Raw genomic sequence first — 15897 nt, 5'->3', positions numbered from 1 at the left:
GTGGCCCTCGCCTGTCCCTCCCAGGGCACGTAGTTTCTCAGATGTTGACTGGGAAGCTTTGTGTGTGTGACACATCACCAGGCAATCAGGCACAGCACTTAAACTTAAAATGGAGAGACTAACATTGATTAAGCCCCAACTGTATGCTGGGCACTGTTCTAAGAGCTTTATGTATACGAGCCAGTTAACTCTGTGAGAAAGGTATTATTATTCTCTACTTTCAGATGAGGAAACTGAGGCTGAGAGAGTCTCACAGCTGGTCAGGGGCAGGCTGGCACTCAGGCTCAGAGCGTGTGTTCTTAACCACTGTGCGATACCCCCAGGGTGCCTTATATTCTTTTGTATGGATGCACAGGAGTGTATGTATTCAGCCCTCCGTTTCTAGACAGTCATCTTGCTTCAAAATTTCCTCCTATTATGAATAATGCAGTGATGAATGTTTTTGTGATAGTAGCTAATAATACTTATCATTTGTTGAATTGCTAACTATGTGACAGGCACTGTTTCAAGTTGTTTATGCATCATAACTAATTTAATCTTTGTAACAACTTTACTATTATTACCATTTAACAGATGAAGGAACAGAGGTACAGAGCAGCTGGTTAAATATTTTGTCCCAGATTGCACAGTTAGGAAGTGGCAGAGGTATTCCAGAGCAGCTGCTCTTACAAGCCTGTCTGGACATCTACCCGTGACCACATCTCTGATATTGCTTTGGGAAAGGTTTTAAAACTGGAATTACTAGGACATGAGATATAAATGTTTTTAAGGATCTATATGCATATCACAAAATTACTTTCCAGTAATGCTGGACAGTTACGCTAATTTGTATTCTCGTGAGTGCTGTGCAATTGATTAAGGAAACTGACAATTAGATAAGTCCCTGGTAAATGGGGTGTCCCTCTAGCCCCTGGGCAACGTGTCCATAAAACTTTTTGGCTTTTGTTGCCAGATGTGGGCACTTACTAGCATTTATAATATTATTTTTTATGAAAAAACATATTCCAACTCAAATTACATCTGGGAGGGGGCACCCGGGGTGCTGGTAATGTATTTCTTCATCCAGACGGTGTTTACCCTGTAGTGGTTCCTTTGTGATAATTCACTAAGCTGTTGCCTTGAGATTTGTGTACTTTCTGTTTGTAATTTATAGTTATTAAAAGTTTATTGTTTTTAAAACTATCGAATATAAGCGTTTGAAAGTTAGGAATAGAATACATTGAAATCTATTGCAGAGAATAAGAAAATGACTCAGTTGTCATCATGTTTTCTCCATATGTTGGATAAAAGGAGATTTTGAAAGAAACACTTTCATGTCTTTTTTTAAAATCTCTAATGCAAGAATTGAATAGGCACAAAAGCACAATAGTCCTAAGAGATACAGTTCTAAAAAAACTCCTTTGCTTGTTTTTATTGTTTTTCATTTGTCCAAGATAGATTTTTTTGTTTAAAACTTCAAAAGCATGACACATATTTAAAATATGCAGAGTTATGATGAATGAGCTTTTGGCCAGGACTTGAGAACAGTGATTAAGACCCCAGAGAGAAAGTTGTTCTCTTTCTTTCTTGGCTTTCTTGTGTGTTCTTCCTGAATATTTCATTCTGAGGTAGTGTGTGGTTCTGTAACATGGCCTGATGCCTCTATTGAGTAATGTCCCTAGAGACTCAGAAACGTGTTTCTATGGCTAATGGATCAGTCCAAGAAGATCAATATATCATCATTTCAAGAAAGTATGCTCTTACTCTAATGGAAGCCAGTAGCAATTTCCTTGTCAACTTCCCAATTGTTTTTCAGTCTTAGTGCTTATTTTCCTCTGCCTACTTTATATTTGACCTAGAATTAATTGTTTAGCCCCATTCAGTTTCTTAGTCCGTGGACTCCAGTTGTAAATTTTATCAGTTTTCATTCCTCTTAAGTGGCTGCAAGAAAAAAAAGGGCATCTTGTGCCTCTTAGGATGAGACAAAAGGCGGTGTGTGTCCCAATTCTCCCGTTAGTGTTTATTCCCAAAAGGTCTCACCATGAGATTTGGTGAGTTCTTTGATTGAGTTATTAATATTCATTTGTTTAGACTGACTTTCTTCCTAATATCTTGCCATTACCACAGTATTAGTCTGCTCAGGCTGCCATAACAAAATGCCAAAGACTGGGTGGTTTAAACCACAGACATTTATTTTCTCATGGTTCTGAAGGCTGAAAGTCCAAGATCAAGGTGCCGACACATGGTTAGGTTCTCATGAGGACTCTCTTCCTACTTTGCAGATAGCAGGCTTCTTGCTGTGTCCCCACGTGGCCTTTTCACGGTGCACACAAGCAGAGAGAGAGCTCTGGTGTCCCTTCCTCTTCTTATATGGACACTGATATTACTGGATTAGGGCCCCATCCATCTGACCTCATTTAACCTTTAATTACATCCTGAGAGGCCCTATCTCCAAATACTCCTAATATCTGGGTTAGGGCTTTAACGTGAATCAGAGTGGAGGACACAATCTAGTTCATAACGTTACCACAATCAAGACATTTAAAATTAAGCTTTGCTTTCCCTTTCAAAATAGCAATTTTTTTCCAGTGTTTCTGTTAAATGACATTTCATTTCTTTGCAAAATGTTTTTGGGTTTCTGCTACTGCATTATAGGAATCCAGACATAAAGAAGGCATAGACCCTACTCAAGTAGACTCCTCAAAGAGTTATAAAGTAATGAAGGAGATGGGTTGCACGCACAAATAACCAGATACCTGGGGGATTGGAAGTACTGTAAGTGAAATATGATGTGCTATGGGATTCAGAGGAAGAGATTATCCTCATCAAAGGGCCACCATTGAGCTTTGTAATCAGGGACAGGCAGGAATTGGACTGCAGAAGATGTAGAAGAGGCCACACCGGGCTCAGCAGGAGCAGACACCACGAAGGTAGGAAAGTGCAGTGGCTATGACAATATGACAGAGGAAAGGGAGGAGTGGAGTGGGAGGAGTCTGGAGAGAGGGCGGGCACTGCACATGACTGCCAGAGTTCTGGGTTGGGATTGGATAGAGGTGGGAAATAAATGGGAGGGCGGCCCTAGCTATGCTCTTAGTTGTGTTAGTGGTGGTCATTGATACTTTGGGGCTCTGCTCAGGAAATGTAAGGTGTGGGTGGGATTCAGATAGAATAGGAAAAATTTTAGAAAAAGAAAGTTGAAGTTCTAAGGTAATATTGGATAGAAGATGTGATATGAGACAGGTCATTCTAGAAAAAAATGTATATAAAAGGATGGTATTTAACAGAACCCAGTGTATTTATCAGTGTTCTCAGCTACTGACAACAGAAACTACTCTAGGTTGAGCATAAAAGGAATTTATGAAAGAATATTAAGATACTATCAAGAAAGTGAAAGGACAACCTACAGGATGAGAGAAAATATTCTTCAATCACATATCTGATAGGGACTTGTATTCAGAATGAAAAATTCAACAATGAAAGATAAGTTAGGGGCCGGCCCTGTGGCTGAGTGGTTAAGTTCGCACGCTCCGCTTCGTCAGCCCAGGGATTCGCTGGTTTGGATCCCGGGCACAGACATGGCACCACTCATTAGGCCATGTTGAGGTCGCATCCCACATGCCACAACTAGAAGGACCCACAACTAAAATATACAATATTTTAGTATTTAAAATATACAATATGTACTGGGGGGATTTGGGGAGGCAAAAAAAAAGAAAGAAGAAGAAGAAGGTTGGCATCTTGGCAACAGTTGTTAGCTCAGGTGCCAATCTTTAAAAAAAAAAAAGATAAATTAAAAAAGACAATTAAAAAAAATGGACAAAGAATGATGGTTGCACAACAATGAGAATGTATTTAATGCCACTGAAATGTACACTGAAAAATGGTTAAAATGGTAAATTTTATGTTATATATATTTAACCACAATTTTAAAACATTTTTTAAAATGGGAAAGAATTTTAATAGACATTTCTTCAAAGATGCACAAATGGTCAATAAACATATGGAAAAATACTCAATGTTATTAGTCATTAGGGAAATGCAAATCAAAACCACAATGAAACACGACTTCACACCCACTAGGAAGTTGGAACTCTAATGTATTGTTAGCGGTAGTGTAATATGATGTCACTGCTTTGGAAAATGGTCTGGCAGTTCCTCAAAATGTTAAACATAGAATTACCACATGACCCAGCAATTCTACTCCTAGATACTCACTCAAGAGAAATGAAAATATATGTCCATACAAAAACTTGTACGTAAATATTCATAGCAGCATTATTCGTACTAGCCAAAAAGTGAAAGCAATCCACATGTCCATCAACCGATGAACAGATACACAAAATGTAGTATATCCATCCAATGGAATATTATTTGGCAATAAAGAGGAAGGAAATACTGATACATGGTACAACATAGATAAACCTTGAAAAAAATTTTGCTAAGTGAAAGAAGCCAGACACACAAGGCCACATATTCTATGATTTGATTTATATGAAATGTCCAGAATAGGCAAATCCATAGAGACAAAGTAGATTAGTGGTTGCCATAAGCTGGGAGGAGAGAGGATAACCAGTAGTGTTTGTGAGGTTTCTTTTTGGGGTGATGAGAATGTTTTGGGATTAGATAGTGGAGATGGTTGCACAACCTTGTGAGTATACTACAAAACCACTGAAGTGTACACTGTAAATGGATGACTTTTCTAGTATGTGAATTATATGTCAATAATGCAGTTATTAACAAAAAGAAGAAGAAGATTAAGTAGCTCAGAGAATCCCCAAGAAATACAGAGATTTAGTCTCAGAGGCTACCCAGCTGAGAACAATGCCTCAATGATACCACCAGATGGTTCCAGAATGAGCCCTAGTAATGTTCATCTGGGCACAGGCGCCACAGGCGCTCTGAAGGACATCTACTAGGACCTTGCCCCTGCTGGCCTTGTGGTTCCATGTCTTTCCACCAGGCCCTACCACCTCACAGAAAATGGCTTCTCTGGAGTCTGCTTTCTCATATTGCTTTCACCCAAACTGAAGTCCGGTGTCTATCCACCTGATTGCCAGAGCCTCGGTCACAGTTTCAAGCCCTAACTGCAAGGGAGGCTGAGAAAGCAGGTTATGGCATGGAAGATAAGACTCAAACAAATATCCACCACACCTGGTTTCTCTCAATGAGTTTGCCTGGACAACGCTTTTAAAGTCATAAAATGTTAGAGCTAAATGGGCCCTTTGAAGTTCATCTATTGTTCTGACCATCTGGTCCAATGACTGTCACATCGCCAAAGGCAATGGGCAATTTCTAGCTTTATCTTGCCTGACCTTTCAAGCATTTGGCAAAGTGAATCACATCTCTCTTATACATTTCTCTCCCTTGTTTGTGGGTCACCCCTCTCGTACCTTTCTAACCATTTTTCTCTCAGTTTCCATCCATATCTGCTGTCTTTGCCGACTTAAAGCTGGTGTTTCTCTTCATCTCCATATCCAGTCCTGCTCTTAATAACTCGGTTCACACTCTGTGAATGTTACGGGTTGAAATGTGTCTCCCCTAAATTCATCTGTTGAAATCCTGCCATTACTTCAGAATGTGACTTCCTATGGAAATAGGGTAATTTCCAAATAGGAGATAGAAATAAGGGCAGATGTAATTAGTTAAAACGAGATCATACCGGAATATGATCCAATCCAGTATGACTGGTGTCCTTATGGAAAGGGGAAATTTGGACACACACACAGGGAGAACACCATGTGAAGACTGGAGTTATCCTGCCAAAAGCCAAGAAACGACCAGAAGCAAGGAGAGAGGCCTGGAACAGATCCTCCGCTAGTGCTGTCAGAGGAATCCTGGCCCTGCTGACATTTCAATCTTGGATATCCAGCCTCCGGAACTGTGAGACAATAAATTTCTGCTGTTTAAGCCACTTAGCTTGTGGTACTTTGTTCTGGCAGCCCTAGCAAACTTAAGTGCATTTTTCTCTACTCCATTATTTACCTTCTACTTATAAGAGGACAGCTGTCTAATTTGTATTACTAGTCCATAATGCCCCAGATACCTTACAGATCCTTGTGGCCGTCTTGCCTGCTGGGATATTTGCATTTGGATATCCCACAGAAACCACAAACTCAACTTGTCTAAACTCAATGCATCATTTCTCTGGTCCCATTTTCCCCTCCTTCCCCATTTTCCTCTCTTGGAGAATGGCTCCCTCTATCTACTCTGTTGCTCACGTCAGAACCTGGGTGATAGCCTACAGCTCCGCATCTCTCCTTGTTACCAGGGACCAAATACTAAAGGTTCTCCCTCTCTAACGTCTTTGGAGTCTTTGCTATCCATCCCAGCCCCACCTTCACTTCTGTCCTAGGCTGGCCTTCTTCCCTGTGCCCTTCACAGTTATCTTCCTGAAACACAAATCTAATCAAGTCACTCCTTTGCTTAAAATCCTTCAGAGGATCCCCGCAGCTTCCAGACAAAGGCCAAATCCCTGAGCCTAGCAGATATGACCCTTGCCAACCGCCTGCCTGCCGCCCTGGATAACCTCATCTCTCACCTTTGTTCCTCTCCCCTGCCTGTGGCGGACATACAGAAGTTCAGATCTTCCCCATGCCTTTCTCTTCATTCTACTTGATGCCTGCTCAGTCTTTAAAACTCAAAATGCAGCCTCCTTTAGGAAGTCTTCCTTGATTTCCAGCATGATTTAAAACCTGCTTTTATGTTCTGGCAACCCTGGGCGCCTACAGTCTATCATAGCAATTTCAGGATGCACTGAAATTGTTGATCTCCTCCTGGCTTCCCACTCCCCCCCCCCCCACCTCCCCCCCTCACTGGTCTGTAAGGCACTTGAGAGCAGAAACTCCATATTTCCAACTTTCTGTTCTCAGTCTAGAGCCTGGTACACAAAAGTTTCTAGAAGGAAAGGAGAGTGGAAAAGGGGGAAGGAGGAAGGGGGAGACTCCTTGCCCCAACCTATTTTACAGAGTAAAAAATAAGACCCCGAGAGACAGTAATTTCTCATCATTTTCAGCGCTGATTGTGTCGTAGTTGACTCATTTGTCAGAATCCAAGCAAACGCAGAGACTTTTTCCTCTTTCATATTCAGGAGTTGCGACTGCTTTTAATCATGAGCTGTCCTATAATGGAGGCTGGCCTCTCTCTGTCCCATCAAACGGAAGTCACTTCCCCTGAAGGGACAGAGTTTGCTTTTGTGTTTACAGGACTGGCAAGGAGGACGCGTTTTCAGGAGTAAACCTTCAAACCGAGCCAATTCCCTTTTTCTGCGCCCCCCAACCCCCCCGCCCCGTGCTGCTGCGATTGGCCCATCCCGGAGGCCGGCCGCAAGAGCCTTTAGTCATCGCCCTGGGAAATCCTTCTGGAACTGAGCACCAACTCGCGTGTTGTCTTCGTGCTTTTTGTGTGGGGATTAGCTCCGCGCGGGGTTTGGGAAGGCTGCGAGGGTTGGGCCACATGTAAGCCAGGATTTGCCTCTGCCTCGCGGCTTATGGAAAACAGATGTCTCTCTGCTCTGGGCCTGAGCGCAGAATGGAAGTGACCAACCAGAGAGCCTTTTGGAAGCGGGGACACCGAGTTAAGGCCCATCAGAATCCAGCCCGGAGGCAGCTTCTCCTCCGCTGGCCCGTGGTTGCCCCCGGATCAGCCGCGCTCTCGGGGGACGCCAGGCGATAACGCAGCTTCGCCTTCAGACATCCCCGCGCCGGGCCCGCGCCTGCGGCAGGACACGGCGGCGCCGAGCGGCGGCGCGATCCCGAGGTCGCCGCCCGCCGCCGGGAGCCTGGAGCCCGCAGACCCCGGCCCCGGCGGGGGCGCCGCGCCGCCGCAGGCGGAGTCCCGGGAGTCGCCGGCCGCCCCCTCCCGCGAGCGCGCCTGTTCTCTGCCGAGCCGGTCGCCGTCTTGCAGTAAGTCAGAGCTCGGGCTGGGCGCGCGCGGCCTCTGGAACCTTCCCCTCTGGGCAAAGTCCGGGTGGACCGAGGCGTGCGGGGAGCTTGCAATGAACCCGCTTCCGGATCCTCGCCGCAGGGCTTGGAAGCCAGCCTGGAGCCGGGCTGCGGGAGCCGGGCGGCTGCCGGCGGGGGCTGCGGAAGTGCTGAGCCTTGACTTTGCATCTCGTCCAGGCCGGGCCTGCCCGAGTCTCCCGGGAGGCGGGGACCCTCTTGCCGCTCCTGCAGTCCGTGCGCAAAGCTTCGGAAGTCAAGCTGTTAACACAGTTTTGCAGCGAGGGGAGAAAAGGATATTCTGCACTCTTAAAGCAATAGCTTTAATAATTGTTGGAAAGATGGTCTTCCTCCTCTCTCTTTTAAGTTTTGGTTGTTTCCCTAAAACTAACTACCGAAAGATTCTTTTCCTTTTGTCCTCCGCTGTTATTCTCTGCCCAAGTTCATACTGAAGTTCTGGCTTATCAGAGGAGGGAGATGTTGAATTTTGAGGGGTTTGTGGCTCTTTTAGATTGGTGTATTTATTTTGAAAGTGCATGCCCCATGTTGAAAACTGCATGCTGCTGACAAATTAGATGTAAGGCTCGGGCTGGGGAGGGAGGTTTGTCGCGTGAAATGCCTGTCAGATCCAAAGCATTCTGTGAACCCCAAATTCGTTCCCACTTGAAATCCAAACTCATAGAGCAGCTGATTCCTTCTTCATTCCTTCCCTCCCCACGCGCCCCCGCCCCGAAATCACCAGCCTTGATTTATGAGACAGCTTTAGATTCGAATGCTTTTTAAACAGTTAGTTTTAATACACTTAGAGTTCCAGACATCCAAAGATGAGGTTAGCCCCTAGGTGGGGTGGGTTGTTGTTCTTGTGGCAGTATGCACACAAATGCCTTTTTTCACTGAACAGTTTTAGCCTGTTTTCTTCTAACAATCGAGATTAACTTTTATATCAATATTTTTAGAATATAGTTATGGGTTTATTGCATGGCGACTTGTATTTCCGGGATCCCGTACCAGGGGGTGGAAAGAGGTATTGTGTTCAATTTTCTGCCTCCCAGCTCTGCTTGACCTCCTGTCTCGGATTTCCACTTGATTTCATCCTTGGCAGACCGAGTACCTGCCCTTCAGCTCAGAGAAAGAAAAGCGCAGGAATGATTCAGAACCCTTTGGCTGTCACCGCCTTAACCAAAGCGGCAAAGTATTTGAATTCTTTATGACGCATATTACATTATGTTTTCTTCCTCTTCAAATTTGGGTACATCTAGCAATTAAAGATCAATTAAAAAAACAAACGAAAACTACACTTTCCTCCTCCCTTAAGGTAAATACCGATTTTGTTGAGTTGGGCAGGGCCACCTACAGTAATGAAATGTCTTCATGGTGAGGTAGTTCAGTCATGTTCTCGACTGGGTGCAGAAGGGTAACATGAGATCTCACTCACCTTCATATTTGCACATTCTTTTCCCTTTTCTTTCTACCCTTTCCATGGTATGCCATTTAGGTACCTATCATGATTCTATTTTGGATCATGGAATCTAGGATACCATTACCTTTCAGTGTCAAGATTTGTTTAGATGACAGTGTCCCCTTATCAGTGTTCTCAGAACATTTTTCCAAATCCTGCCTTTATTTTCCTGGAAAATTCTATGTCTGTAAATCCTCCATTGGAAATTCCGTTGTATCTTTCCAAAGTAAATGTGGCATCTACATCTTGAATTATTTTTCTTGCATCATCATTTTAATGTTGACTTGCATGGTTTCCTGATCGTCTGGGCAGCTTGGTATTTCTGTTTTATATTGAAACACAGATGGAAGGAACTTTTCATAAGACATTGAACGTAAATGGATTAGGAAGTCTCCCTGAGAATTAGCAGAATACACTCTGACTTTTTCTGTGGTCTGCCTTTGGGTTGAATTCTGTCCTTTGAATTTCTGTCCACTGACTGCTCTGGAAAGAGGCTGGGCTCAAGAGTGATCTGCTTATCTGGTCTTTTCTGAGCAGCAGTAACTCACCACCTCTCCAGCTACTGCTTGGTGAGAACTTGGCCTGCTCAGTAGAGATAACCCAATCTGATTTTACGGCAATGCCCAAGGAACCTTTGAAAATGCCATCCTGAAATCCTGAAATCTGGGGAGATAACATTATCAGACCTTTCTCCTTCTCTCACCACTCCACTAAAAATGACACTGCTTGGTTTACCCCAAATCCATCTTGGATTATAAATTCCCAAAAGACAATTTTAGCTTGATTTGTACAGGCTCTAAAACTTTATGCTGGTAGGTGCTGGCAAGATGCTTTTGCTGCTGCTGCTAATGATGCAGATAAGAACAATGACGATTTTCCTTTTGAGTTTCATGAGAAAATATATTCCAGGATGTCTGTTTGACAGGCCTCTCTGAGACTGTCATCTTAAAAGCCTTGAGTCAAGGCTGAGGTGCTATCATACTCTATCACCAAGGTTATTTCTTATACTTTTATGTATTAGACCTTACGACTGACCTGCTGAGTTGGTCTGAAAAAGTCCTTGCAAGTCATCTGTGAGTTTGGTTTGTTACTTTCTCTGGAAGACAATGGTAAGTCTTTGATATGGATGGTATTTGGTCTTAGCGTTAGGAGAATTGGCAAGTGCAACCTTTGAGATAAGTAGGTAGAGGGGAGATGAAGGGAAGCAAATCTAGTGACACTCAGTTAATTGTTTATTAGCCACTCAGCTTGTATGTGTTTTTTGAGAGTTTAGTGGAAATTCAACCTCAGAAACTGCGCTTTTTTTGGCAAATATTTTGTGTTACTATACTGGTTCCTTCCTACGTAAAACTATTATTTTCTCATAGCCTGCCTTTGAATCTCATCTTAATCCTTGAACAGAAATATCCTCTCCCTAGAATATTCAATGCGTTCTTCCTTTTTTGTAACCTACTGGATGTCCAGATGAAATTTATTTACACAAAAGGACTGGCCAGGAAAATTAGGATGTATGCTTGAGTCAAATAAAAACACTGTGTCTGTGAGCATCTTTATGAATTTATGACAGTTTGGAAGTGCTCAAATAGAAACTGTGGATACAGGTTCGCTTCTGCCTTAATGGCAGGAAAATGAACCGACCTAAGACATGCAGGCTTCTGGAACCAGAGCAATTTGTAGAAATATGCTGGAGGCAATTGGAGTTCTGGGAGGTGATCAGCCTTTTAAATCACCATCTCCTTTTGTAAATGTCTATCAGGTTTCAGAAAGTCTGCTATTCAAGGGATGTCTTCTTTAGTTTAAATGTAGTCATTGATTTAAACCAAAATATCAAGAGAGACACAGTGTCTTGCTGACCTGTTTATCTCCATTAGGATCAGGATTAGCATTTTAGAACTCTCATTGCTGACCTTCAGGGATGATGATTCTGAGGACCAGGAAGCAAATAAAATGGAAAGTCTCTCAGATTAAGACTCCTGAAAAGATAGATCTGACATAAGACCAAAAATGTGAAAGATTAGACCCAGTTTTGTTTTAGATTGTTCTGTCGAATGAGGTAGAAGACAGGAAAGATGTTTTTCAAGCCCAATCTGTCAGCCAACAGGATTTATTGAACAAATATTATGTTTCAAGCCCCCTGCTTTAAGATCTGGAAAGTACAATTGAGTAAAAGGCGGAACATAAGCCTTGAAGGAATTTCAGGGCTTGGTGGCGCCTTTAGACATCAGTGAACATCCTTCTCTCACGTGTTTGTTGGTTTCCTCACCTGGGAAACCAGGTCTAGGGCTCTTGTAGGACCCTCTTCTATAATTCAGCTACACCCATTTCCTGAGGGAATCAAGATGGCCCCTTGATGGGAGACTGGCTTCCTTTGGCAGTGAAAGTTGTGTTCTTTGGCTCTTTCAGCACGACCTGGGTGAAGTGACACTCGATACGTAAACCCCAAGACACTTATCTGGTGCCTGGCTCTATTCCTATAATGTTCCTTCCCCAGCCACCAAGGAGTTGAGCAGTGACCGGGCTAGTACCAAAATGACCCATAATGTGGACATTGCTGGAGGGTAAATGATAGATAGCCTTGAGTTTTTCTTTAATTAAGAGGATGATATCAGGTCTCTTTAATCATAAAAATAGTCTCTCAGACTAAACAAAGACAGAGCTGTCTCTTTTGCTGACCATGTGAAATTTATTTAAATTAGTATTGCACGTTCAACAATGGTGTCAAAGTTATGTTGTAAAACCGCCTAAAAGGGTGGGTTTTCTGGGCCTTTGCTTAGTGATAAAAAAGGCATTAGCCACATTGAATGGGATTTGCATCTTGTTAGCTTGCCTGTCTGTCCTCGACTGTTGGCCACGATGGGAGGGTACGTATCTATCTTTTTAGCTGGGCCGTCTGCCTTAGTTATGATTCTGCTGGGAATTAAAATAGTGAACTGGAAGCATGGGTTGGGGAAGGAAAATGGTATGATCTTGGAGGAGACTCGAAAGAAGAAAAGCCTGGGGTCAGGTCTGATCCCTCTCATTTTCTTTTTCTTTTTTGTAATTCAAGATTAACGGTACAGTTTGACTTAGGCAGCCTGTCTCAGTGCGTAGTAATCTCCTCGATATTGGTGAGTGAATTGTCTCTTTGCAGATTCGGGGCAGCTGGCTCTCCTTTATTGTTCAGCTTATGTCCAGGGCTTCCTGCATTTATCCCATGCCTTGGATTCTGCTTATGGAAGGCAAAATAATTGCCATGTTAGTCAAAGAAGGAGATTATAAAAGTGAACCTCTTATGAAATGTAAGCACGTATTCTGGATACTCCCTTATTTAGCATGGCCAATCAGAAGTCACCCAAGAAAGCAGACGAAAAGATACTCAAAAGGGCTGAATGTTTGCTTCTTGATTGCTGCAGAAGACAAATGGCAGAGACTAAGATGTCTTTTGCTTCTAAATCTTAGTCAATAATGAAACCACTGATCAAAACCAAATTTAACAAATAGTTATAGCATGTGGTCTCCAGATTCCTGGTACCATTAGAAAGAATACTTTTTTCACAAAGCTGTTTCCGTTTTAGAGAAGCAATGCTTCTCAGTCTGTTTTGCCACACGCTCTACAACAAATGAGCTTTAAATGATAAATGCTCTCTTTTGCCCCAGGTCACACGGAAGTCACACAGTCGTGTTGTACAATGAAGTGATGTGACAGGGTGCCATTTGCTTAGAGGAAGGATGAGCACAGGCTAACTGCAATCTTTTTGTTATTTTCCCCTATTTTCAGCCATCAAATTGCAATTACCCTTCGACTGTCCTTCATCCCTTTCCTCCCCAAGCATCTCAGTCCAGAAACCTAAAGTACAAAGGAATTGATGCCTGAGGCTAAATCCCACTTGAAGCTGCCAAATTGCCCGCCAAAACAACATGAAAACATCTAAGAGCCTGAAAAGGGAAGGGGTGGGAGAGAAGAGTGTGGGGGCCCTGTGCAAAGTGCTCCTTTTTCTTGTGACATCTACGCTAATATGTCCGCTTCAGCTACAGACCCCACAGAAGAAGGTATGTTTTATTCATGTTTAACACAATGTCATTAAAAGAACGAAAAGTTGGATTTCTCAGATTTCCTCTATAAGGCTTTTACTTGTAGTCCACATCAACTGTTTTGCTTAAACAAAGCTTCTGAATTTTTAATAAGCATCTATTAGAGATCAAATTCATACTACTTTCTAAAAGGACTTTACATATCAAGAATGGGAAATAATTAAGAATTTGCTTTGAATAGTTAAAGCAGTTTCTATAATGGGAAGAAGACAGATTTGTTGGCTTAAGAAATTCTGAATTCCATCTGCATGGGAGCTGGTTTTCATTTGTCATGCGGTACAAAATATTCTTGGCATGTTTGGGGCTTATTCCACACAGGATGCTCCATGCTAAAACCAAATCTAGATAAAACTAAATAGATTCCTTTTCCTAGATTTTTTTTTTTTCTAAACCATTTCCTCTTCTTCAAGGCCCTTGGATACATGCACTCACCGAAGTGCTGCCAGGTCTGCCTGCAAGTAGTTTGGTCTTCAGACTTCATTATTTAGCCATTCAGCTAGGATCTGGTGATGGGTGGTTAATGGGGATGGGGGTTCGCCAGCAGACCAGAGGGAGGGAGTCGTTCCAGGTGGAGACACCCAGACATCCTGCTTGTTGTATGCCAGCTCTATTTCCCAGCCCCTCAAGACCCAAGGCCCAGCTTTCTGAATTTTACACATAATAACGGCTACACTACTTATATTCTTAATATGCATGCTGTATTTGGAGTCCACAACTTAAGAATGATCTCTTGATTCACTTGAAATCATTGGCCAGGGTATAAAGTTTGTGGAACAAATACCAAAGGCAAAGTAAACGAAAAGGTTAATTTAACCCCTTTAAAGAGAAACAGTTAGATTAAAAAAACAACAAGTCTAAATTCATATGGCTGCTTTTGAAGGGAAAGTTTGGGGGTTGGGGACGTGAATACTTCCCAAACCATGGACTCTGCATGCTGCTAAAGCTCGTCTTCACTGCAAGTTGGAGTGAGGATTTGGCTCTTCCTTGACTCATTATGCTCATGGGATGAACCATATTGAGATTCGAAAGGGACAAAGGTTAACTTACTTTTCATATTGCAGGCATATTTAGCAATTCTTGGTTAACTTTCAGTCTTAAAACCAGTATAAGTCAATTACCAAAAAAATCCCCAAAAACCTAGAACATTAACCCCTTGACGTAAGCAGAATGTATTGCCTAGTGATTTACTGCACCAGAGCTGAGTATATCCGGGACTGTCAGTTATTTCTTCCAAGAGCCTGGGATGCTGCCTGGCTTAGGGTAGATTGAGGTGACTGTGTGCTATCTACCTTTTATTTATGAAGATAACCCTGCTGACCCACCAGGATGTGCTCTGCAGTTTTCTCCATCCCTCCTCTCACTCTTTATTAGTCATGAAATTTATTGGCCCCTGTGGCATCAATCTAGAAGAACCAGCTCACTTGGTTTGAGCCCATAATTTCATCAGCATAGCAGCTAACTAGTGAGCTATCTTGGCACTGAGATGATAATAGTGATTTATTCTTACATTTGTGTAAATCTTTGCCTTTTAAAAATCACTTTCACATAAATTATTCCATCTTGTCTTTACAATGACTCTGAGAAGTAACACTTAGAGGTGAGGAAACTAAAGCTTCAAGAAGTCCAGTGATTTTCCAGTAAAGGACTGTACTCACACCTAGAACATCCTTGTCACAAAACCAAAATGCTTAGTGATACTTGACTGGATGACATTTGGTAAAATAATACAAGACTCGTGGGAAGTTCTAGAGGAGGGGATGTTTTACGGAGAAAACAGATCTAGGAAAGTGTCTGGAAAAGTGGTTTCCAATAGCTATTGGTCACTTAAAATTTAATTCCAGACCCAAGAATATCACACAAGAAACCATTGAGGAACTATATGAACATGACATAATCAAGTGTCAGCTTATATGACACAGACCTTAAGTACAGTGACAGTTCAGAGGAGAGAGAGAAAAATTAGGAACAATGTAATTGACGAAGAGGAACCGAAGTTAGAGCTTAAAAAATGTGCAAGATTTGGATGGAAGAGAGAAGTGGGTAAGACATAATAGGCTGTTGGGAACATCCCACGCAGAGGTGGAGAGCATATTCCAGATGGGGCTCAGCAGGGAGGCCCGTCTGATTGGAGGAGGGACTGATTAGAAGGTCTAGGTAGGGAAGTCTTGGGAATTAAGGTTGAATGGGGAGGATGGGGCCAAATCAAAGAGGAACACGGACTGCTGTTTAGGCTCCATAAAGTGTGTGGGCAGGGTTTGTTCCTCCTGAGGGCTGTGAGGGAGAAGCTGTTCCATGCTTCTCTTCTGGCTTTTGATAGCCTCAGGTGTTGCTTGGCTTGTAGATAGTGTTCTTCCTATGTCTTCACATCGTCTTCCTTCTGTGCAGGTCTCTGTGTCCAAATTTCCCATTTTTCTAAGGACACCAGTCATACTGCATTAGAGCCCACCCTAA

The 15897-nt window shown here is 42.7% G+C and overlaps 1 protein-coding gene across 15 annotated transcripts in view; it reads left to right on the top strand.

Moving 5' to 3' along the window:
* Positions 1 to 15897, top strand: part of TRIM2 (tripartite motif containing 2) — a 151234-nt gene that overhangs the window by 47954 nt on the left and 87383 nt on the right. For 2 of the 15 annotated variants that reach the window (XM_023636424.2, XM_070257711.1), the window contains exon 1: positions 7748 to 7880. The exons of 11 other annotated variants lie outside the window; for them this stretch is intronic. The gene's annotated coding sequence lies outside the window, so the exon portion shown is untranslated. Of the gene's footprint in view, positions 1 to 7747; positions 7881 to 15897 lie in introns of those variants that run through there. 2 more of the 15 variants (XM_070257785.1, XM_070257736.1) reach the window with 2 other exon arrangements.

Source organism: Equus caballus, chromosome 2 (genome assembly GCF_041296265.1).
Source record: "Equus caballus isolate H_3958 breed thoroughbred chromosome 2, TB-T2T, whole genome shotgun sequence".
NCBI classification, from domain to species: Eukaryota; Metazoa; Chordata; class Mammalia; order Perissodactyla; family Equidae; genus Equus; species Equus caballus.
The sequence above is the reverse complement of the archived record's forward strand: the minus strand, read 5'-3'. Positions and strand labels throughout refer to the sequence as shown.